The 23523-nt window shown below is 46.2% G+C and overlaps 2 protein-coding genes across 3 annotated transcripts in view; one reads left to right on the top strand and one right to left on the bottom strand.

Moving 5' to 3' along the window:
* NDOR1 (NADPH dependent diflavin oxidoreductase 1) overlaps positions 1–1621 on the bottom strand; it is a 202298-nt gene extending 200677 nt beyond the window's left edge. Inside the window, exon 1 of the mRNA XM_085610082.1 lies at positions 1407–1621. The gene's annotated coding sequence lies outside the window, so the exon portion shown is untranslated. The remainder of the gene's footprint in view (positions 1–1406) is intronic.
* A 225-nt stretch (positions 1622–1846) lies between these two features.
* The window catches only part of TMEM203 (transmembrane protein 203), a 76707-nt gene continuing 55030 nt past the window's right edge, over positions 1847–23523 (top strand). The window contains exons 1-2 of one of the 2 annotated variants that reach the window (XM_085610084.1): positions 1847–1960; positions 17830–17941. The gene's annotated coding sequence lies outside the window, so the exon portion shown is untranslated. Of the gene's footprint in view, positions 1961–2061; positions 2192–17829; positions 17942–23523 lie in introns of those variants that run through there. The other variant, XM_085610086.1, reaches the window with a different exon arrangement.

The following is a 23523-nucleotide window of genomic DNA, read 5'->3' as shown; positions in this document are numbered from 1 at the left end:
TGATGGAATTGCTGCTCATTATAATCATCTCTCACTATACAGTGACACTAGACAGTTGATGGGCATCGTTATGCAATGAGTGGCTCCTTGCTTAACCAATCCATGCTGTTTCAAACTGACCCAGCCAAGTACCAATATTCTGTGACAGAGCTGGAGCTGAACACACCCCTAGAACTTGTGGTGGCTCCAAGTCTAATCTCTGAGCCAAGATTCACCTGCACCACCGATATATCTGGCTATCTCAGGAACACAGACCTGTCAACTCACACTTTGCTACCATGTGTCACACTATATTGGCTCTCTTCACATGATCACCTGGTCAGGAGCCAATATCACACGGTGGCAGGAATGGGCTGGAAACCACTGCAAAGAATTAATTTCAAGTTTGTCCTTCAAGAGACCCCTCCTTACACAGTGATTTTTTTTTTTTATAGTTGCTATGTCTGGGAACATCAATAATGAAAACGCTGTCAGCTCTGAGAGCTGATTCACATGATGGTGTGGTCATCTGATTTATCCGTGTTACTCTAAAGTAAGGTGTTTGACTCTTAGCAGGGCTGTTATTATTGGGCCAATTTGCGATGAAATGCATATTTACAAAAGAATCCTTGGAGTTGGGCCTAAGCTTCAAAGTAAAGTTATATTTCTTTACCTCATTTGTATTGTATTGAAGCATTTATATAGCACTTACTATCCGCTGAAGCACTTGCCTACATTAAGTAGCATAATACACCAGGTAGGGAATGTGGTTATGTGTAGCAATGTGTTGGATGATGAAATGTAAGAGACAGACACACGGTTTTATGGTTTATCAGCATGCTGAACAGCACTGCAGGTACCTTTATTGTATTACATATGATACAGTGTGCTAATGTGGTTACTGCATTGGATTGTCCAATTTGAGATTTTGTATAGCTTTGGTCCCGAGTTGCCACGCTTTAAGAATGTGAGAAGTAGGGAGATCTGTTGGAATATGCATTTTTTCATTAGCGTCCCATAGCTGAGTGTCTATATAGGAGCGGATTGCGATTGCATGTGTCAAATGTAGAAATGTTAACAGACACCAGTTTCGCTGCAGCCGAATAACAGTTTGGACCAGTGCTACTGGCATTGGTGTTTTAAAATAATTACTCGCAATATTTACAACATTTCCAGTAAAGGAGGTGTTATCCACCGGCCCCTTTGAAAGCTGACTTTTTTGGCTATTTAAGTTACCAATATTTATACCTAATAATCTTTATAACGAACTGTTTCCCATAATTTACACACAAAATAGAAAAATTGAGAACACCTTCTCCCTTCCCGCCCCAAGTATCTCCGCTGACGATGCCCTTAACCCTTATTTTGATCTTGAAATGACAGGTATGAGAAAGTGGCAAATCAGGAAGCACTTTTTTCCACCTTACCTCCTTTAGCTGTTCGCTCTGCCGGCATTTGGCTTCTTCTGTCGCACAAAACGTGACGTCACCCACTGTCTGAGACTAGAACGCTGTTACGATATTGACAGGCGTCATTACCCAATTTACCAGGATACTACAAGTTAGATTCCTGCATTCATTCATCATCAAGGGAAGCTCATTTTCCATCACACAATTATCCTGCAGGCACGTCTTCCAGTGCTGACATGTTATGGTTATATTAGCGTTCCACCGACGGGTTTTCAAGACGCACATTACAGCAAAAGCAATAGGAAAACCATGGAAAGTAGAATTAGTCTAGCATTGTTGTGGGTCGGGACCTGGGTACGTAGACTAACAGTGTCCATTTACATACGTGCGCCTCAATGTGCAGTCACTGAGAGGGACGATACATATTCCAAGATGGCTGCGGCGCTACACAATCCAGGTATGGCTGCGGCATTGGAAGTCGCGTAGTCTCTCTTCTACCTCTAGCTGCGCAGCAACTGGGCTCTAAACTGAAAGCAGACGAGGACCGGAACGTGTAAAGTATGTGGGTTCAGGTAAGTTTGGGGGTGAGTCTGTTGTCATTCTTTATAGGTCGATGACGGGATTGGACACTTATTTGAGGGGGCATTCGCGGGCGTTATTATAGGGCGTCCGTGGCTGCTTAGAGAGGGCAAAGATGGTCCATCATTGGTAGTGGAGGATGAGCTGGAGAAGAGGGGTAATACCGAAATGCAGGCAGCTATTTTATCCAGGGCTGGCTACCTGATGATCGTAAAGAACAGCAGGTAGAGTCCTCTACGTTTAGATGGTATATGATAATGGCCTAAACGAGGACCGTCGGGAAGGATCTTTGTATACTAGCCCTGCTGAGTCTTGGAAGAGCTTTACACCATGCTGCTCGCTGATGTGGACACCCAAGGCTAGTTAATCCAATGACGATTTGTGCTCCCAAGAAACACATTTACTCCAGTTTTTTCTGTTGTTAATAATAGGTGCAGTGGCTGAAGTGCAAAAATAAAAGTATGGGAACTGTGATCCTGAGTACTTTGAGGATGGGGTCAGCAAATGTAGAGGGTGGGCCAGGAATGTGACTAAAAAGAACAAAATACATTGTAACAATTTTTTTGGTCTTTCATCTACCGGTAACTGCATATAAAATGTTAAATGCACACACTGTGTTGGACATGGCCCTTCTTAGGATATTGCCCTAAAACCTTTTGCTTTCTGTCCTTGTTTTTGCTGACTCTTTGTTCATGGCCATAGGACGCTGGGCACTTCCCCACTATACTGCAGTCGGAAAGCGCCCCCCCCCTTCCTATACATGCCGGAAAGAGGTGCTTGCTTTATTGGTTTAGGTGTTGTACCTGTGAGTGCCCTGTAAAAAGGTACATCACACACCCAGTGCAGGTACTACACTTGTTAGTAGTGGGACACAGCACTGATTGTGCCACCCACCAGAATAGCCTGTTAAACATGTATCGTGCTCAGGTTGGCTTTTCTCACTCATTAGCCAACCCAGAGTGGGCCTTTCACTACTACCAGAGTACACCTATGGTAAGTCCTGAGAGGTGAAGCACGTGGTAGGTGAGCAACCGGGTAGGTACACATGTGGGTATTCCCTACCTGGAGTGTCAGCTCTTCCCCCGAAACACCTCCTGGGTTGTGTTGATTCTCTTGTCGAGGCCTTAGAACCCAGGTCACCTTCCCACTGTAAATGCAGTGTGCAGGTGCGCGCGCGCCCTTCCTACCCACGGTAGGAAGTGGTGGTTAACTGATGTTGGTAAAACATGTCTACAGCCTGCCATTGATGGCTGGTGAGTAACATGTGTCAAGCCTGCCATTGTCGGTTGGTGTTTGTGCACTGGTACCTATGGTGGTTTTAACTATGAGTCTGGCCTGCCAATTCTGGCTGGGGTGTGCACAATTGCACGTATGCTCAGGGTGGTTGCTAAATCACTAGCCCATAGCCCATCCTGAGGGGCCTTTTACTACCACTAGAGCACCCCTGGGGGGAAGTCCTAAGGGGTGAAGCAAGTTGTTGGTGAAAGACAGGGCAGGTACATGTGTGTACTCTGCCTAGGTAGTAAAGGGTACCCATGTGTGTTTTCACTCCCTATGAGGTTTGCTCTTCCGATAGTTTAACGTGGGACAATGGTATAAATTACTTCAAACTGCAATAGTGGATTGCAGTGGAGGAGCCTGATAATGTTTTCTATCATTGGATTCACGACAAACCCTTTCCTGTGGTAAATGTGGTTTTGTCATTAATAGCTTAGAAATACAATTTTTAGCAAGTGGGTATTTCTCTGCTCTAAAACTCTTTGTGTGCCTTTTAGTTTGGTTCCATCCCACACAAGAGGCTGGGGGAGCAAATCTGGACATTCCCCAGAGACAGCTATAAAACATTGGGCATGCAACTGAAATGACAGATCTCTGCCATTTGAGGGCCTGGCTGGATAGATTGGAGGAAGAGGTTTTGACACTTGGCCTCTGGAGCCAGATCATGGTCCCACTAAAGATTAAGATCTGCATTCCACAGCCTGATGACAAATAGGACTGACATTTAGAGGAGACATCTGTGGTTCAAAGGGAGACTCTCTGTATCATCCTCAACTTCAAAGGCGCACTACAGTAAAACTACTGGTGCCATGCTTCAGCAGGGCAGAGATACACTTGTGGAAGCTTAGGACCTGAGAACCAGGAACTGCGTGGTGCGCAGTGGCAGAGGAATCTGTTGTGCACTAGGAGGATTACTGACATTGAAAGAGCCAGCGTGCCCTTCCTTAATGGCTGGCCTGGGTCAACTACCTTCTGCTATGTGGCACCCTGAAATGTGCTCTCCAAGGACTTTTTGGCTTGCTTCCCTGTTCTTTTGGAGGTCTCAGGAACATCAAAGATCTCCTACGAAGGACCCACACTCTCTACTTGTGACACCTGTAGAGCGGTGCCCTCCCAAGTGCCCACATTGTCTACTGGATCCCAACTGGTAGTGCGGTGTGAGCGTGGAATTAAGAACTGTGCCTGGAGGCACGGAATTTGCAACTCTTCGTTGTGGGTGACCGTAACTGTCTAGTGCGACTCGGAGCAACGTACATCAGACGTTGTGCCTACTTTCCAAGAAGATACTAAGTTGCAACTCTTCATTGTGTGAGACCAGATTTGTAATTGTCTGGTGCAGCTCGTCTCACTGCACACCAGACATAGTGCCCGGATTGCCGGGGTGCTACTCTGATTGACGTATGCCTGACAGGGTGTTTCTTTCTTACGAGAGACTCCCCAGCTTCATTCCCCATTCATAGATTGTTCCCTTTTGACCCTCGGTGTGGCGGACCAACTGCCCGCTCCTCAACTGGCCCGACGAAATCGCGCTGCCAGGTAGTATTGCCTGGCTCGGATATTGAGAGTGATTGACTGGGCTGATGGAACACTCAGAAACAGGTCAAGAGGCTGTGTGACACACCCTGTACATGCAGAACTGAGCTGGTGCCAAAAGACTGATGTGGAACACTTTTGAGTGACCGACTATAGCCTCCACCCGCTTCTCCTCCACATCCTGTGGGTGAACTTCCAGAGTGGTGGCCAAACCCCCATTTGACGACTGCCTGCTAATTTGTCCTTCAACCTACCACCACCTGCTTCCTTGTGACCCTGACTAAGTGTGACCATGGCCGCGAGCGGCCTAGTATCTGGGGGGAGGGCTGGTTATCTCCAATATGTGAGCGTAGAGTAGTCGGTGTGAGCTGGAGTGTGGTGTGAGGCTTGGGCCACGGGGTCTACAGTGTGCTATCAATTGACCTGCTGATATCAGTTTCACCGCATTAGTGTTGTGTGCGAGCGCGTTCCATATAGACATGCATGATATCCGTTGCATCGGTGCTGAGTGTGTGTGGGAGTGACAGTCTGCACACCGCCTGTGATTCATAACACTGGCCGGCGGTGTGCTTTACTCGTTGATTTCTTTCAAGAACACTATGTTTGACATTGGTTTTCCCCGTGCTGCCTCGGCCTGTGGAGCGGCTAAAAAGTTTTATATATCTTTCTATGTGTATATTTCTGAAATCGTTGTGACCTATAATTGTGTGGTATTGAATTATAGGAATTGCTTGTGTGGGCCTGGGGTTGGCAATCTGTTGCACTGCATAAGGGTGCTGGGGAGATTAGAATAGTATCTTTCCCAGGTGTGCATATCATTGATGTCATTTCAACTCGTTTTTTTATGCCAAGCATTACCTGATGTTCATGTTGTGTTGATTACTTTGTGCTGAATACAACCGTTATTTACATACATCACATATGAGGTCTCTTATGTGACGCTCGGTGTATTTATAGTGAGTTCTGTGCCAATGCTCTACACATTGCCTCTGTGATAAGCCTGACTGCTCAGTACCAAGCTACCCAAAGGTGAGCACAAGTTATACAGTGAGTGTAATCCCCCCAACCATGACAGGAGTGGTAGGTTCTGTTTGGCTAGGGCCTTGCTTCAGCCAACCAGACTGAACATGTCAGTTCTAACTCACACCTTAAACGAAAAATAAACGCAGCTTAAATTTGCCCATGAGAAATGCATTTTTTCTGGTTGGTTAATGCAATCACATTAGATTCTGTGAATGTAACCAGACAGTCACAGATTTAAATCTTGGTAAGTTCACAAAATAGTAAAGTGTATTTTATATGGTAAGTGGTCCAGGCCTGTGACCTAAAGAACTGTGAATATGCAAGTCATTAGTTTAAAAATGTATTACGGAGAGCATAAGAAAGGTTGCACACAGTGTATATAGGCTTTCACAAAAAGTGCAAAAAGAATGTGCTTAAATGTCTACAGTGCTTTCGAAAGTTAGATTTTTAGTAATATTCTGACTGTGTGTAGTGCAAATCTTTTTTTATAGGTTTCTGCTAAAAGGACAAATTCCAGATTATGCTAATTAATTCCTCTTCTGGCTCCCAGGCGGGCTTTAGATTTGCCGGATAACCTATTGCACACATTTACATTTCTTTAAGATGCTAGCACGCTGTAGAGAAGGCTGGTTTCTTCTTCAGCTGCCCTCCTTTCTCTCACTTCACGGTGGAGGAGTCCCTTGTGGTCCCATTTTTAGGTCTCACCTACGCAGCGCGCATGCGTTGTATAGGAGGGGACCTTTTGGAATCGATCAGCATTTTGGCCAAAAACGTGCACGTTTTGCATTGCTTTCTATTGCAACACATGCACGCTTGGCGTTTCCCTTGCGGAAGCGGGCAGCGGCGCTATGTGTTAGCAATTATCACGCTCACTCCCGCAAGGTAAACGCTGCGTGTCCCTGCCCCCACCCTTCCCACTTGTTTATTATTGTAGGCGGCCACTCCCCTTCCTGTATGCGACGCTCACCGGGGCCGTTGTCGTTAAGCGCTTGTTTTTATAGCAGTGCGGGCTCCCTGTGTTTTAAAGAAGCCATACTCGCAGGTGAGTGTTGCAGCCAAAAAGATGAATTTACTTGACTCGGGGTTGAATGCCACTGTGCTCTAAGACAGTGACGTGTTCAAGGAGAGGCGGGAAAGTAACAATGGCGGGCTCCCCACTCAAGCAAGGAATCGAAAATGAAGGCATTTCCACAGGTGACGTGTTTGATTTATGAATATCAACCAACCGGTCAAGATGTCGAGGATAAGCTGAACCAATAAAATGCAGAGCGGTAAAACGTCATAGTTGCTAAAATGCTGGTACAGGGGTGTTGGCGCCTTGGCGGGGTTTCCAAACAGCAGCTGTCACTTGTCTCTCTTTACTGTCTGAGGAGCGGTCTCGAAGGTTCACGCCACACACCGCCTTAATACATCTCTGATTCCAGAACTTAAGGTAAGGGCGATTGAATCTCTGGCTGCGACAAACACCTTTCTTGAAAAAAAAATAATGTTTTTAATCCGACATCCAACACTGTCGCCCGTTCTTGGAAAATCGTCTGAACTGTACTCCAGTCCAGATCTAGGACTTTTGGCACCCGGGGCAGAAAGGAACGAATGTGTGAGGCTCCTTTAATACAACGTTAAATAACATCAGAGAAAGTGCTGTTATTTGACTATTGTTGAAGCGATTTTGCAAGAGGCAACTGTAGCTGCAGAGTTTTCAGAGTCCCCTATGAGTGACCTTTGCAGGATCCATGCCTGTTTAGGTGTGACTTGTCTGATACTTTGAGTGGCACTATATCACCAGTAAAAACCAAGCACTGAAATCTATAAAACGAGATGAATATCAAAAAGCATTTTTTTTTGTTGCATAAAAGATGGTTGCATTGAAATAGTCGCACCACCCCTAGAGTGCTTTAATGCGTCTGGTGGGGGTAAAGCATGATAGACAACAATTCGTCATTACAGCTGTAATGCAATAGGTCTCGCAATTTTCCGAGTTTAAGCTAATGGCATTGTAAATGACAATGCCTTTTATTTATGTTTTTAAAACAAAAATAAAAGGCATTATTTGCAATGTCAATAGCTCAAACTCGCACAAATGCGAGACCTGTTGCATTGCAAATGCTTGTAATCTGTAGCAGCTCAACCACTCAGGCTTGGTTGTTTTTTAAATAAAAAGTATGGGGGCTGTATTCGTCAAAATAATGAAGCTTGGGAACGTTGTTCCCCTCCCACTTCGACTTCTGGTTAGGTGTGATCATAAGTGGTGGTATGTGAGTTCATGGAAATGGTTGGTGACATTAATAGACGAGCTAGAGGAGATTGAGTATTGTTAGGTTGCAGGGATCGGACTTTCAAAGAAGGAGAATTGTGATCTTGTAATGAGATATAGGTAATTTGCAGAAATACAATAATGGATATCAAGGTGAGTATGTACTTTACTTAGAGTAGGCTGAGAGCAGAGTACGGAGACATACAGAGGATGGAAAGGAGGGAGAAGGTCAGAGGGTTAATCGAAAGAAAAAGGAGATTCAACAATCTGACATTTTAAGTCAAGTTACGCTTTTCATGCAGTGTTTTAGGACTGTTGTGGAGGCTTTCTGAGATACCCTGCAATCTGAGGATATAAAACAATAGAAATTAACATTACTTTACTTACTCGTGAGATAGTGCTATATTCGGTATTCAGTGCTTGTGAATGGCACTAGAATCAGGCAAACAGCCTCTTTTACTGTGCTGCTGATAGACTGCTGCTTCAGCAAGAGCATCTGATCTTCTTAGGGGTGGGAGTTGTAAACCAGTGAAATTCAGCAAATATAGTTAGCTGAGCTAACTATCTTGCACCCACGCAAGGCACTGCTTATGACCTCACATATTACATCACTCATGACCTGGTCAGTGACATCGCTCATGGCACCTCAAATTACATCACTCATGACAACACTGATGACATCATCCACTGACCGTGAGTTTTTTGAAAAAGTTTGAGTGTTAAATATATATACCAAGGTGTATTGGTGAATCAGTGGGTGTATGAGTGCCTGTATGGATAATTCAGTGGGTGTGTGACTGACTGTATAAGTGAGTTATTAGGTGTCTCAATGAATGTATGGAGGAGAGACTGGTTGTGTGAATGTATGTCTGTCAGTTGGAGTCTAAGTGGCAGTATGAGTGGGTACGTGAGTTTCTGTATGGGTGAGTGATTGGTTGTCTGAGTACCTCTATGAGTTTGTGTGATTGGGTGAGGGGCTGTGTGACTGTTTTAATGAGTGAGTGGTTGTGTAAGGGGCTTTATGGGTGAGTGAGTGTGTGTGGGTGGGTGAGTGGATGTGTCAGTGGTATACGGGTGAGTAATGGTATGTGAAATGCAATATAGGTGAGCGATGTGGTATATGAGTGGCTGTGTGGGTGAGTGTGTGCCTGTGTCAGTGACTGTATAGGTGAATAGGTGAGAGTACCTGTTAGTATATGTATGAGTAAGTAGAGGACTGTGTAACTGTATGGGTGAGTAATTGGGTGTGTGATTGATTGATTGTATGAGTGAGTGATTGGTTGTGTGAGTATCTCTATGGGTGGCTAGCTCAGAGTGTGAGTGGCTCTATGAGTAAGTGAGTAGGTGTATGAGTGGGTGTGTGGATGTGTGTGTAGATCTATGAATCAGTGAGTGGGTGTGTAAGTACTAGTATGGGTCTGTGAGTGGGGTTGTGACTGGTTGTGTGGGGATGAGTGTTTGAAAGGTTCTATGGGGATGTGAGCGGATGCGTTGGGGATTTTGTGGATGATGTCATCAGTGATGTCACTGACCATGTCATGAGTGATATAGTATGTGAGGTCATAAGCACTGCAATGCGGGGCAACGAGTTATAGTTAGGTCAGCTATCTATACTACTGAATTTAACTGGTTTTTATAGAAGTTAAACCTGAGCCTAACTATATCGTCCCTGTAACCTTTGTTTTTTTTCAGAGAGTTTCTATGTTTTTTTTTTAAGTAGAAATGGCTGTTGCAGAGTTGTGGCGAAAGGGGGTAGGTCTCTTACCAGCTCTCAGGAATCCCGCTGTGTAGGACTTACAGAAAGTACCAGGAGGGCTTCTTGGCACCCAAGGGCCCTTAGCATCCAAGAGGACTTAATTCTTCAACCAGTAGTGTGCCAGGAGATGCGTTTGCAGAGTGGTGGAGAAAGGTGCATGGCCTCCAATGACCTCTTAGCAATTCTGCTGTGTGAGACTTACTGAAGGTAATAGGAGGGGTTATTCGCCCCCAAGGACCCTCAGCAGCCAAGGGGACTTCATCCCCCAACTAGTAGTGCGCCAGGAGGAGTGTTTGCAGAGTGGTAGAGAAAGGGGGTGGGCCACAAAGACCTCTCAGCAATCCTGCAGCGTAGGACTTACTGAAGGTAACAGGAGGGGTATTTGGGCCACTAGGATGTCCTTGGGGGGCTGTCAACTCCTCCTGTTACCTCCAGTAAGTCCTACACAGTGCAATTGCGTAGAGGTCTTCAGAGGCCATGCCCCCTTTTTCCAACACTCTGCAAATGTGCTTCATAGCGCACTGTATGGTTGGAGTCTGGTGGCTCAGTGGACTAATGCGTCCACTGCAGGGGCTTGTGTTTCACCTCATTGTCACAGGTTCAAATCCCGGCGGGTCAGCCATTCATCCATCTGAGGTAACAATAAACCTCTGTTATTCAGCACCAAGATGCCTACGTGTGAACGTGCACTTACAAATACACATTTTATGTTATGTTATAAAGTCCCCTTGGCTCCAGATAGCCCTTGAGGGCCAACAAGCCCTCCTGATACCTCCAGTAAGGCCCCCACAGCGGGATAGCTGAGGGGTCTTTGGAGGCCTGCCCCCTTTCTCGACCACTCTGCAAACGCCTCTCCTGGCACGCTGATGCTTGCCTCCTGAGGGCCTCAGGACTAAAGTGGACTGAATGCCATTGCGGTCCCTGCTGGTTCCCCGCGTCCTGTGAGAGCCAGCATTGCTTGTGGACAGAGGGAGCTGCTACACATGCAGCTCCCTCTGTTCAAAAGCAATTCTGCTCCGCTTTGCGCAACCAAGAGCATTTTGTCTGCTCTCGCTTGCACAAAGCAGAGCAGAGTTTGCTATGGCTTGGCAGGTGCGGTGCTCCCGCCAAGCCAGAGCAAACTGCAGTGTCCGGGAGAGAGCACCCTGAGGCATTGTTGGAGCCAGCCAAGGGGGGGAGCTGCATTCAATATAAAAAAATAAACCCCGGGGAGGTGGCTGTCTCAGGGGCTGCGGGGGGGGCGGGGGAGATCCCTGCCCCCCGTATTTTTTTTAAATTGAAGCCCCGGGCAGGTGGCAGCCCCCAGGCCTGCAGTGGTGTCTGTGCGTGCCCCCTCATTAATTTACCTTGAAGTCCCGGGGAGGTGGCAGCCTCTGGGGCTGCGAGGGGGTCTGTGCGCCACCCCATACTTATTTGTTGAATTAATGTTCCAGGTAGTTGGTGGTTTCTGGGGCATGATAAGCCACAGGAGGGAGAGGGCCGTGCGCCCCGTCCTATATTTACAAATGCCCCCCGGACCTGGCCCACCTGGGGGCGGATAAACAAAGCGCAGTAGTCCGTGATTAATTTGTTTTTTAAATTCTGGGTCCCCCCACCCGCCCAAGAGGCCTAGGGGGTCTGTGTGTTTCTTCCCTGCCCCCTTTTCTTTTTATTGTTTTATTTTTTTTAAACCTTTTTTGTGGGGCTCGGTTAAACAGAGTCCCAAGAATGGCTGCTAACACTTCCTGGTTGATGTGTTGACAGCCAATCAAATTTCAGTAGGGTTTCAGTAGGCTGTTGGGCTCCCAGATGTCTATTTTTTTAAAACTCAAATATCTCTGAAACTACTGAACGGATTTACACCAAATCACATAAAGCACGCTTTCTGCACCAGCATCTAGCATTCTGCCAAATTCAGGGGGAATATATATGCTTTAGTCTGTGTTGAAAGGAACCTTTAACTTCATGTGCATACCAACATGAGATTATACACAGTGTAAATAATGCCACATTGAAAATAAGATTTTCCAAGTGCTTGAGTGGATGTTTTATCATGTGCATCCTTAAAGCTTGTGTCACAGTATTAATTAGAAAAGGGGAGTCCATTATGAATGCCACTGATTTAGCATGGCACAGGATGGGGGTGAGGACAGCCTCCCCAGTGAACAGAAGTGTACTGCCAGCATTCCTGTGGCTTGAGGATGACTAGATACTGAAGTGAGGGATAACGAAGGCAAGGCTCCTCTTATAAACTCAGTGAGGTCCTTGCTAGGAAGAGAATGCTGAATAGATTTTCCTGAGCACTGCATGTTTGTTAGATGGTAAGCGTGAGGTGTGGACCTGCGATGTTTATTGTTTAAGGAGTGGCAGTTTCTAGGCAGGGCATGTCCTTCTGTGTCTCTGATTACGTCTACCAGAAAGGTGGTGACTGTCAGGTGCATCAATCTCACAAGTCATTGTAATACTAATAGGATGCAAATACCCACTTTATAAAGAAAGTAATTGTCAAAATGATTTAAGAAACGAAAAAGTGAGCTTCGGGTTTCGTTTATAGAGAGATGCACATAATAATTCAAGAAAACATGAGTATTTAATACATATTGTAATAAACTTCTTCCTTGCAGAAGCATTGAAGTTCAGTTGTTTTTATATTTTTTCAGCCAACAAGTGTTTTGCCATATAAATGGTTCACAGGTTTGGGGCTTTTTCAAGACTCCTTGAGGATAGAATTCGTCTAGTTTGCAAGATTTCAGCTTGATATCCTGGCAATGGTATCTTTCTTCAAAATTCTTGTTAATAGGTAGCTCCAGTTTGATTTGTAATATCTTAACATTAAAGTATTTCAATAAAAGTTTCAAGGCGAAGTAATCCCGATAGTAACGTCGGATCACGTATACCTCTATTTTACCATATGCGAGGGGTGTGAGAAATAAGCCTGCACAGTGTCTGACACTTCTTGGAGCGAGGGATCTCTGTTATGTGGCCATCTATAGTGAGTAATCTCATGCATGCTGCCAACATTTGTTCTCTTTGATAATTTTGACAGTTGAAGTCTTAATATACTTGGTATTCGCATCTAATTATTATAATTTTGAATTTGACGAGAAAAAAAGGGCCCTGCCTAGAATAGACACACACACATACCACACCTCTTTCCTCAGTCTTACAATGAACTGCACTACAATGTAAACTTTGATCTACAATTACAGTCTCAGTGACAGGTGAATTAACCCGCTAAGCTATTATACAAAAATAAATAACACGTGTAGGAGGCATGGGAGAGCATGCCCCTCAGTCAATACCTTGCTCCTCCAAAGTTCAGCACTATCAGCTTTGGGTTAGCTTTGCACACAAAGCGCTTAGATTCTGGCCCCTGCATTCCACTCGGGAAACATTTGTAAGAACCATCAGAATGATTAGTAGTCTATACTGCAATTATTGCATGCTATGTAAATAGAAAAACACATTTTGCCATGTGGACCATTTCAGGGCACTGCACCGAACTTTAGGATTGCATTATTGATGATAGCTGCCATTGGACAATAGCATGAAATACACGTGCTGTGAATGTACAACATGACAGAGTGACTCTCAAGTATAGGCATGAATGTAAAGACTGCCTCCTTCAACAAGCGCCTACTTGGATGGCTCCACTGGAGTTACTTAACATGGCTTTAGCCACATAGCAGTCCATCGGGAAGGCGATGAGAGTGTTGGGAGTTGGACGCGGGATCCAAATAAACCCACATTTTGTGAACAAAAGGGACATAGGCTTGCAAAAACAGGGTAGCAGTTAGTATGGTTCAAATGATCAGGTGTATGGGGGTACACGTGAAGGATAGCGACATGCGGCAGCATGATTTAGTATTGGCCGCTATTTTTATTTACAGATATACTTTATGTAATTCACAGGTTCAATTCCCAGCAAGGGCAACTGTTTCTTACATCATTTTGAGAACAACAAAATGGACACTGTTAAGTTGGCTGATAAAGACCATTATTTAAGTACCAGCAAAAATGTTAGTTTTACTTTTGTTTAAGAAAAATCATGAACATTAAGCTCTCATATTTGATTTTTGCTGTGATATAAAAAACGAAAGCAGAACTCTGCTCTGTAACTGTATTGTCATTTCCACAGACCTCGTCCTACCGTCCAGGATCCAGACTTGGCTATCGCTCCATGTACATGTAGGCATGTATTTTATCTCTTCAACCTGGTAGAGGCACCCACTGCAGGGCTCAAAAAACTCACCTGCTATGGCGAGCCAGATTTAATCAGGATGAGCTATTTTTAGAGCCTACTCGCCTATTCTGGCGAGCTTACAACAGGTGTTCTGTTCTGCTTGCTCACAAAGAGTGAATGACCAATAAAGATGCCTTTAAATCTTGTCACGTCTGCTCGGCTTTCAGAAACAGAGGTCAAAAGGCAGTTTGTCTTTCTACATTTACTTTTCTTTCTGTGACTGAAGTTAAAGGATTTTGTAAAGTGAACTGTGTGACAATCCTGCTGTGCAAAGCATGTGAAATGAAAGACAGTAAGATTTCAGGCTTTTGTTTTCTAACCCAACACTGAAATAGCTAATAAGTGAAATGTTGAAGCATTTCAAATAAATCAATAAATTTATTCGGCAATATGCCATCAAATGACAAGCAGTTAAAAGCACAGTAAAGTAGATAAATACACATTGCATAAATACATGTATTATAAAAACCATTAAAAAGTAATATAAAACACTAGAGGTATTCATACAGCAAATAATTCCACAGGTCTAATTATTTACACCTCGAGTGGGACTAATCAATGAGGTTCTGTTTTATGTTAAAATGCCTGATCCTCCCTCCACGCGGGCAACAAATAATATGAGACTGCAAATACTGCACATGGGCTGGTGTCACATTTCAGAATTCCCAGTGCCACTCTGCACATCCTAAACCCTATGTTATGGCACATTGGGTGGATGTACAAATTCCCAGGGCCTCGATAATCCGGGCAAAAGAATAAACCAGCTCAAGTGATTCCCTCGCTGAGAGGCATGAAGCACATTCCTGGAGAGAGGGCCTCAGTTTACCCCACCCCCACCTAGCTGTAAAGGAAAATAGAGGAAGAGACCCGTATCTAAATTGCATATAGAGTTTCCTTGCAGTTGCCGGCTCAATGTCATCCAAAAAGGTGGTCTCCAATTCATAGTTAACTTTATATTGGAAAAAAACCGATGTCAAGGTTCCTTGTGCCTGTGCGTGCAGCAAATTTAGCCTGTATTGCCAATAAGCAATCTTTATTTTCGGCCTTTGATGTTACACTGCACTCATAAGGGGCGTCCCAAAGACGACTAAGGCCAATGTTTAAAAGGTTTACCCTAATTTACTTGAGCAAACGGATATCATTCGCTCCCACACTACCGAGTATCTCCTGCAAACCTACCAGATAAGGAGCCAGCTCAGGGATGGACCAAATCTCTTCCAATAAAGTATAGGCCTTAATCCGATCACTTCTGTTAATTTGTTTTGCCCCATGTCTAGCCTTAAAGGAAGCAACGGGATACTAAGGGGTAGACCAATCAATTCTCAAAGGAATCGATTTTCAGCAAGTCCCAGGGTGGACACATCCCTGTGCCCCCAGAGCTCTGCTCCATAGAGAGCAGAACCAAGTGCTTGGCAGTTAATGACTTGAAGCACGGGAAAATAGGGCGGAAAGAAGAGCTCCTTTTAGTTTTACAATATACCTTGAAATCTGATCTATCCATAGTCTGCTACTAACTATATGCAGTTTCCAATTAAAATGCTCAGTCAGTGTTACTCCCAAGTACTCGTACGTGCGCACACGTTCCACGTGGGACCCTCTAAGGGCAGGATTAAGGCGTGTGGTGCTGCAGGGGTTAAGTATCATAAAGTTTGTTTGGTGATATTTATGTATAAACCTCTGAGAGCACAAAAGGAAACCAATCTATGCAGAATCTTGTGGAGACCCGTGGGGGATTTCGAAATAAACAGCATTTTGTCTGCAAACAGGGCCTGTGGCCACAAAAGTTGCTCGGTCATTATTAAAAAGTGAGAAGAGGGTTGGGGCAAGGACACACCACAGTCTCACCCACCATTTGACAGGAAAAGGCTTGGTCAGTTAACCCATCTGTCCACATCTTACGCGAAATTATTTCCGTGCATACACATGATCATATTCAACAGGTAATGCAGTGCCACCAAATCAGCCATCACCTGCCATAACTTGGGCGGGAAACTAGATCGAAAGCTGATCTAAGACCAACAAATATTACAATGAGCCGTCCCTGCCTCAATAAGACAGACTTCCAATATAGGAGCTAAAACTGGAGGACCTAATTTAATCTGCTCACCTGTTTACTGAACCCGGCCTGCAGGGACGATAGTATCCAGGTCACAGTTGTGCATTCTGAAAGCCAATTCAGCAAAACCCTTGCAAAGAGTTATTGAGTACAACCAGTTAGGCTGCTAGGCCTATAATTGGCTGAGGTGTCCCGAGTTCCCATTTTGTACATTTTTGCATAGTTTCGGCCCCAGCCCATGTTGGGGTAATAGGAGCACCCCTCATCATAGCACTTATAACAAAATAGGAAAAATAGAGCCCTCACATATCGGGTCTACCTAGAATAAGATCTCCGGGGACCTTAACGAGCCTTGGGGCTTTTTGGGGATAATGCTGTTAATTGCCATAGTGACTTCTTTATCATTAATATCTAGGCAGTCGGGGGGGGGGGGGAGTAAGACGTGGGGCAGATTCAGTACTGTTCTCTATAATCATGCTGTGCAAAACATGTGAAATGAAAGGCTGTGAGATTTCAGGCTTTTCTTTTCTAACTCAACACTGAAATAGCTAATAAGTGAACTGTTCAAACATTTCAAATATATTTCACTAGTTATCAAGACACATTTTTGTTTAAATGGTCATCATAAAGTAAAGTGTTCTGGTTTGTTTTGATCCTATTAAAATCTTACTTTCACTGCAGAATTACAAAAATGTGTCTTCATAACTAGTGAAATATATTTGAAATGTTTGAACAGTTCACTTATTAGCTATTTCAGTGTTAGAAAAAAAAGCTTGAAATCTTAATTTTCATTTCACATGCTTTGCACAGTGCAATTGTCACACGGTTCTCTTTACATAATCCTCTAACTTCAGTCAAAGAAAGAAAAGTAAATGTAGTAAGACAAACTGACTTTTGACCTCTGTCTCTGAACGCCAAGCAAATGTGACAAGATAACAAGATTTAAAGGCATCTTTATTGCTCATTCACTTTGTGAGCAAGTAGAAAACCTGTTGTCAGTTCCCCAGAAGGGGCGAGTAGGCCCTAAAAATAGCTCGTCCTGATTAAATCTGTCTCGCCATAGTGAGTGGATTTTACAAGCCCTGGAAACCACTTATAGAAGGAGTGCTTGAGTGCCAGTGAAAGGACTTGATTTATTACACATATTTGATGAATTCAGTACACAACATATTTACTGTTCTATGAAGAGCGCTCCGAGTCAACTGTGCTACCAGATTCTTGATGAGTTAAATGTAGAGCTACAGAAAATACCAGGGCTTCCACAGTGTGGATGCACAACTAGTATAGCTTAATACTCTCAAAATAGGATCTGATGTTATATGTCTTCCATGAAACCGATTTAACGCCTGTTTAGCATGCACACTGGAATATACAAGAATACGTTTCAGTTGCTAAAAACATCCCCTTCCTGAAGACCCGGGCCTATGTTCTTTATAAGCACTATACAGACCTTTTACAATTCTAGCCATTTAGCTAATATTCTGAGGACCAGAATGTACCTTCCTTTTGACTTAATTAGAAAGTAAAGGGACAACAGTGCATGTTCTACTGTCTACATGAAAATTTCTATCTTGGTCCCATCCTGCAGGAGAAGCATGAACTCTTGATATAAGCAATAACTACAGCTTCTTGTAAAACTTAATTTCACAGTGCAAAGCATGGTAGTTGCTGAAATATTAAAGATTAGGTTTTGCTGATGATGTTTCTAACAGCACCTCTTTGTCCAATGTGAATTTACAGGAGCCCTTGGAATTTGGATTGTACTGAAAATTCAGCTAATGCATGTGATCTGTAACCCTCTACCATGAATGCTGAATTTGGATCTTTGCTGCCTTTTCTACTTGGCATTATGGTGAGTCCTTGTTAAAACATTTGCCGAAAGTATGGTCATATTGCAATAATGGTCTTCTGAAACAAGGCTATGATAAATATCTACTATCCAGACTTACTCTATTCATTGTTGTGGAGGATTTAGTGGTCCGTGTGAGTGGACTTGCATTGGCTCATGGTAGCTGCCCATTTGCACGAGTGTCCCTGTGTGGGGCTATACGCCCTCCAGGATCTTGCTGTGGGATACCTGATAGGTTTTCCGTGCCCTAGGCAAGTCAAACATCCAGCACAGGTGCCCTTCACTAAGGGTAAAAGGTTACCTGTGCTGCTATTTGACGTTTCTACCAGATTGTGTTGGCTCCCCATAGGTTTCGACATTTTGAGCACATTGGAGCTATTTTCCGTGCTGAACACAAGGCTCTGCCAGTGAGAATGCACTTAGTGTGTCCCCAAACATAGTAGAGTATGGCTACCTCCCCTACCCCACCCCCACCTAACCTCCCCACCTCAATTCAACAGAGAGGCTGATAGTTGGTGGCACCCGTTTGTTACGGAGTTGCTCACTGGCTTTTTACCTGTAGCGCTAGGTAAAAAATGTCTACATATGCTTGTTCAAGTCCATTCAGTTTCCCAGAAACTGGCCCTCAATTTACTTGACAACGTTCCCCTTTGGAGGCTTTATTAGTTATAGTGTTCATCAAGACATAAAGTAAGTAGTACAAGATAGATTTATATTTTAAAACATGCAGTTGTTACCCAGAAAGGGTGTCGTGAGGCATTGAAGCTGACCAATAGAAAAACATAAAGACAGTATACCTTCCTAATACATTCGGATTGAAATGAGGCAAGTTTTAATCTTCTTACAAAAAGGAAAAGGGGGCAGTTGAGTTCCATAAGAATCACAAGAGGCAGGGAGGTTCAGCGCTTAATAGCCATGTCATAAAAAGATCTGCCCACCCCCTTCTCCCCCCCACCCCCCATGTGATTTCAGAGCAATTTAGGAACTGAGCTGCAAAAATCTGTTTCATAGTAAACTAGGCCCCTGACATGAACAGCTTAAAACTGGAAGCAAAAAAATCCTTTGGAAACGGAACACCAGTGATACCTGATCAAGTAATCTATGTGAGAATGCAGACTTTGGATAAAGGGAAGGCTTGTCAATTGAGCTTTAGGAAAGGCCAGGTATAAATTGTAATGAAGATTCCCTGCTTTAGAGGTAAGGCCTCCATGCCATCTGTGTCGTTTGAGCAGCTTGTGCAGCCTGCAACTCAGACACTCTGGAATTCAGAGTTATCCAATGTGGGTCCACAGTGGTCAGACCTATAGAAGATTTTTAGGATGCTGTACACCTGGGTACAAGTGCCTCTCTAGAAAACAATTTGCACAAGCCAGGGAATAGACAATTGACCACCCTGCTCAGTGAAACATGGCAATGTCCTCTAGCACACTAATATATGCATATATGAAATATCTTTATCTGGATCAGACTTCTTCACTTTTACTTTAACTAACGGAAGCATTAGTAAAGTAGACATTGTAGCAAATTTGCTAACTGAGAACAACCATCCAAGTAAGCAATGGAAAAACCTAAAATCATTCAAAATGATAACGAGTATTGGCAAAGCAAATAGGGCTCACCTTTGGAAGAGCTATTGGCTTTGTCAGTGTCATTTAGCCATGTTATGTAGCAGCTCGGTTGCTATGCAGTATGGCTGAAAGTTGGAAAGAAAAAATGCTGTGATGTGGCCAGCACTGACCACATGGGGCATTGATGCGTTTTCTTAGTATGGGATTATTCTATACCTTCACAAAACAGTTTAATTATCTTGTGGCTGAACTGAAGTTCATCGTGTTGGCCCCACACAAAGATAGCACCAAAAAAGCCTTGCAGAGCGGGGGGGGGGAGAGCTGCATCTTGATAGCATCTTGAAACCCGCTAGCGTGACTTTTGGCCCCTTTTTTTTTCTGGCGTGACTCGAGGGCGCAAACGAAGAGGAAACTAGGTAGGGGTTGACGGGCAAGGCAAGCAACAGTGGGGGCAGGGCAGACTGGGCAAGCAACAGTAGCGGCAGGGCAGACTGGGCAAGCAACAATGCAGGAAGGGTAAGGGAGAAAGCTGTGCAAATAAAGGGGGAAAAACCATCTCTAAAAGCAGCGAGCAGGGGCGTGGCAATGATGGTGGCCTAGTAGCACCATTTCCTTGGGGCTCCGCTCGCTGAGGCCGATTCAAGGCATCCATTGGCGGTACCCAGAGGGGGCCAAAAGCGACCCCGGTCTGCGCGGCGGACGGAGAGTGCGGCGGGCTGGTGAGTGGCCCCCGCCTTCAGTGGGAACTGGCTCCGGCGGCCTGGATGCGGAGACTGGCCTTGTGAACTGTGACAGCGGGGGATTGCCTCGGGGGACCTGGTGGTTGCAGAGACTGCCCCTGTAGTTGTGGTTCCCGCCGCATTTGGAGCTGGTGGTCCCCTGCTTGCAGCGTAGAGTGAGGCGGTGCGGCCAGTGACTCCGGGGGGGCCTGCTGCCTCCTGCAGACCAGCGACAGGGCCTGTCCGAGGCCCAGGACCGGAGACCACGAGGCGGCCATACTCAGTGAGGCCTGAGGCTGAGAGCCAGTGGTGTGCCCCCCCCCCCCCCGGCTCTGAGGGACCAGATGGCGGCAGTGGCTGGCTTGGGGCAGAGGGACGGAGCCACGCTGTATTGGGTGAGTGCATGGCCTGATCCGCGCGAAGCACTAAGTGCCCAGCGGTGGCGCGCGAGAGTGGTGGAGAACAGCGCTGCGGCTTCAATGGCACCGAAATGAACAGCGGGAGGCGGAGGCCCTGCATAACACGGACTGGTGACGACCCCTAGCTCGGCTCAACAGTGGCGCGACTTTGAGGCCGGCCAGCACACACGCCGTAATTTTGGGAGAGGACCCAGACCCATCCTCCGCCGTCTCCCTTGAGGGCAGTGGGGCCCTACGTAGGACTGCGCCTAAGGTGATCTGGGCCTTGTGATCTGGCCTCCTTTAATCTCTGTTGCTGGGGGCCCGACTGGGATACGGCCCCTCCACTGCCAGTCCAGTCGGGGGGATCGGCGGGGGTCTCAACAACCACACTACAGGGACTCAACGACCCTTAGCGGGGTAAGACCAGACGTGAGAGAGAGCTCAGTGTGAAGAGGCCCTAGTCTGGGCCTTGCTTGTACCTCCTGACGCTGCTGACGGCTGGCGGAGCTTCTACCCCTGCACCTGGAGTTGCGAAGCCCCGGGCCTCCCGGCTGTGTCTATGACCACCCCACGAGCCAGGAGAGACACCATGAGCAAGGATCCATCCATTAAAGACCTGCTCCAGAAAACAGGCGGGAAAAAGACAGGCGAGCCAGGGAGGGATCCAGAGGCCAGCCACACCGCTGAGCCTGTCACAAATTAATTCATAGAACAGCTCTTCAGCTCCCTCCGAGATGATTTCACTAGCCTGCGTCAAGAAATGGCCTCCGATGTCAAGCAGCTCCGGACGGAGCTCAATGATATAGGGGATCGAGTGGACACCCTGGATTGCAACGGGGACAGGCGAGAGGAAGAACTTGCACTTCAGGCCCAGGAGCTTATCGACCTCCGAGAACGGAACGACGAGCTGTACCTCAAGCTGGAAGACCTAGAAAATCGCTTGAGGCGCTCTAAAATTCGCATTAAGGGTGTGCCACTTTTGGCAGATGGTGGCAAACTGGAAGAATGGGTTCTTCGCCTCTTTAAACACGTGGCTCCGGAGTTGCGAGACAAGGAGGTCACGTTGGATCACACACATCGGGATGGGCGACCCGCCTCAGGCCCCAGCCAGCCACAGGACATCCTGACCTGCCTGCATTCCTACCGACAGAAGTAGATCATCATGGCTGCCACACGGGACCGCTCGACGGTGGAATTCGAGGGCCTCTGGGGTCTTCCAGAATCTTTCACCCCTTACCCTGCAGTGGCCTGTTACCAGTCACATCCCTCCTTTGTGAGCAGGGGATTCGGTACCGGTGGGAGCACCCATTCCGCCTGTCCTTTGTCTGGAACAATGAAACGCATTGCGAGCGGACTGTGCAGGAGGCGAAGGACATACTTGGCGACGCTCTGACGGTGCCGGAGGAATCCGAGGTGACGGCGGGAGGTCCACGACCAGGAAGCTGCCGAGAGCGGGTAGGAGACGGGGCCCTATGAGAGGCGCTCTGGCGAAGCCTTCGGAGGAGGAACTTCAGCGGGAAAGGAATGCCCTGCTCAGTCAGCTGTAGAGCCAGGACTGTGGTTCCTGGTGGTTGATGTCCCGAGTCCTGATGTTAAATGGTAGCGGCAGTTTCAGTCGATAACCTTTCAAGTATTTGCCCGGCGGTAATCGCCTCTTATACCACTCGATAATTTACCAATGAAAGAGGCAGGCGCCGGAGACTGGAAGGCAGGAAACAAAGTTTTATTCCGTCGGAGCAGAACACATCAGATCAGACAGCAAGGTATCGTCACGAGGTGCTCTAACCGCATCTCTGAGACCTGGTCTCTTATACACCGGTTTATTGCTTTATTACATATAGTACATTCTTGAGATTCTCTTGATGCCTGAAAGAACATCCCCTGAAGCCCCGGCTCAGATCCGATCCCACACATAGTTACAGTAGAGGTTCCCACCCTACCCGCAGTGGGAGATGGCTATCGCGCAGCAGGGAATTCCGCTAATTCCCGGGGGTTTGTGCAACCGGCCGGGTCTCAGGGGGTAGGGGCTTTGATCTACTGTAATCCCTTTGATGCGGGGTGTTTCCCTTACAGTAGGGGCAATAAACTGCATCCGCAGGGCTAGGTGATGGCCTGGGACCAGTTCGGACAATGGGGCGCAGAGGAAGGGGGTTATCAAAGGAGAGGCATGACCATGTATGGGATGTCGGTCGGATGTGGTTCCGTAGCAGGGTCGCGCAGAAGGAGAGGGTTTATGGCCTGTATGAGAGAGCGGGGGTGGCCGGCGCGCGGGGGATGCTCGCAGTGCCGGGGGAAAGCGCTGGCGATCGAGAGTGAGCGGGGAGAGAGAGTGGGGTGCCTAAAATGGCGACCGTGCATTTGCTATGCGTGGCGCGGGGGAGAGGCAAGATGGCGCAGATAATGTTCAGTTTGCACGCTAAATTTCCACAGTCCTCCCTTTTAACATGTCTCGCCAGCTTGCCTAGTTTGGATCTATCCCCATAATACCCCGTACCTCCACCTCATTCAGAGCTTTCATCCGCTCTGTTTCAAAGTCCAAAGTCTTAGGGCAGATGCAGTTCATAAAAAGCGAACATAAAGGTGGCAGACACTGAATCCCCAAGCAACATCCACATAGTATCACGATTGGTATGAGGATAAATGAAAACAGCCTCCATCCCCAACCTTTAATAGTGTCCCAAAACCAACTCCCCAGTGACCATTCTTCTTGCTCTTGATGGACCTCTGTGGACAGTCTGTGGAGGTGTTCAATTGCTTTGTAGACTGAGGGTGAGTTATCCGGTACGTAGGTACAACAGCTGGACCCAATGATGCGGCATGCTCCTCCGCGATCAGCCAGAACCACATCTAGAACAAGGCGGTTCTGGAGAGCCACCAGGCGGACGGCCTGAAGTTCA

This window comes from Triturus cristatus, chromosome 1_2 (assembly GCF_964204655.1).
Source record: "Triturus cristatus chromosome 1_2, aTriCri1.1, whole genome shotgun sequence".
NCBI lineage: Eukaryota > Metazoa > Chordata > Amphibia > Caudata > Salamandridae > Triturus > Triturus cristatus.
Note: the sequence above shows the minus strand (reverse complement) of the source record. Positions and strands in the feature narration are given on the sequence as shown.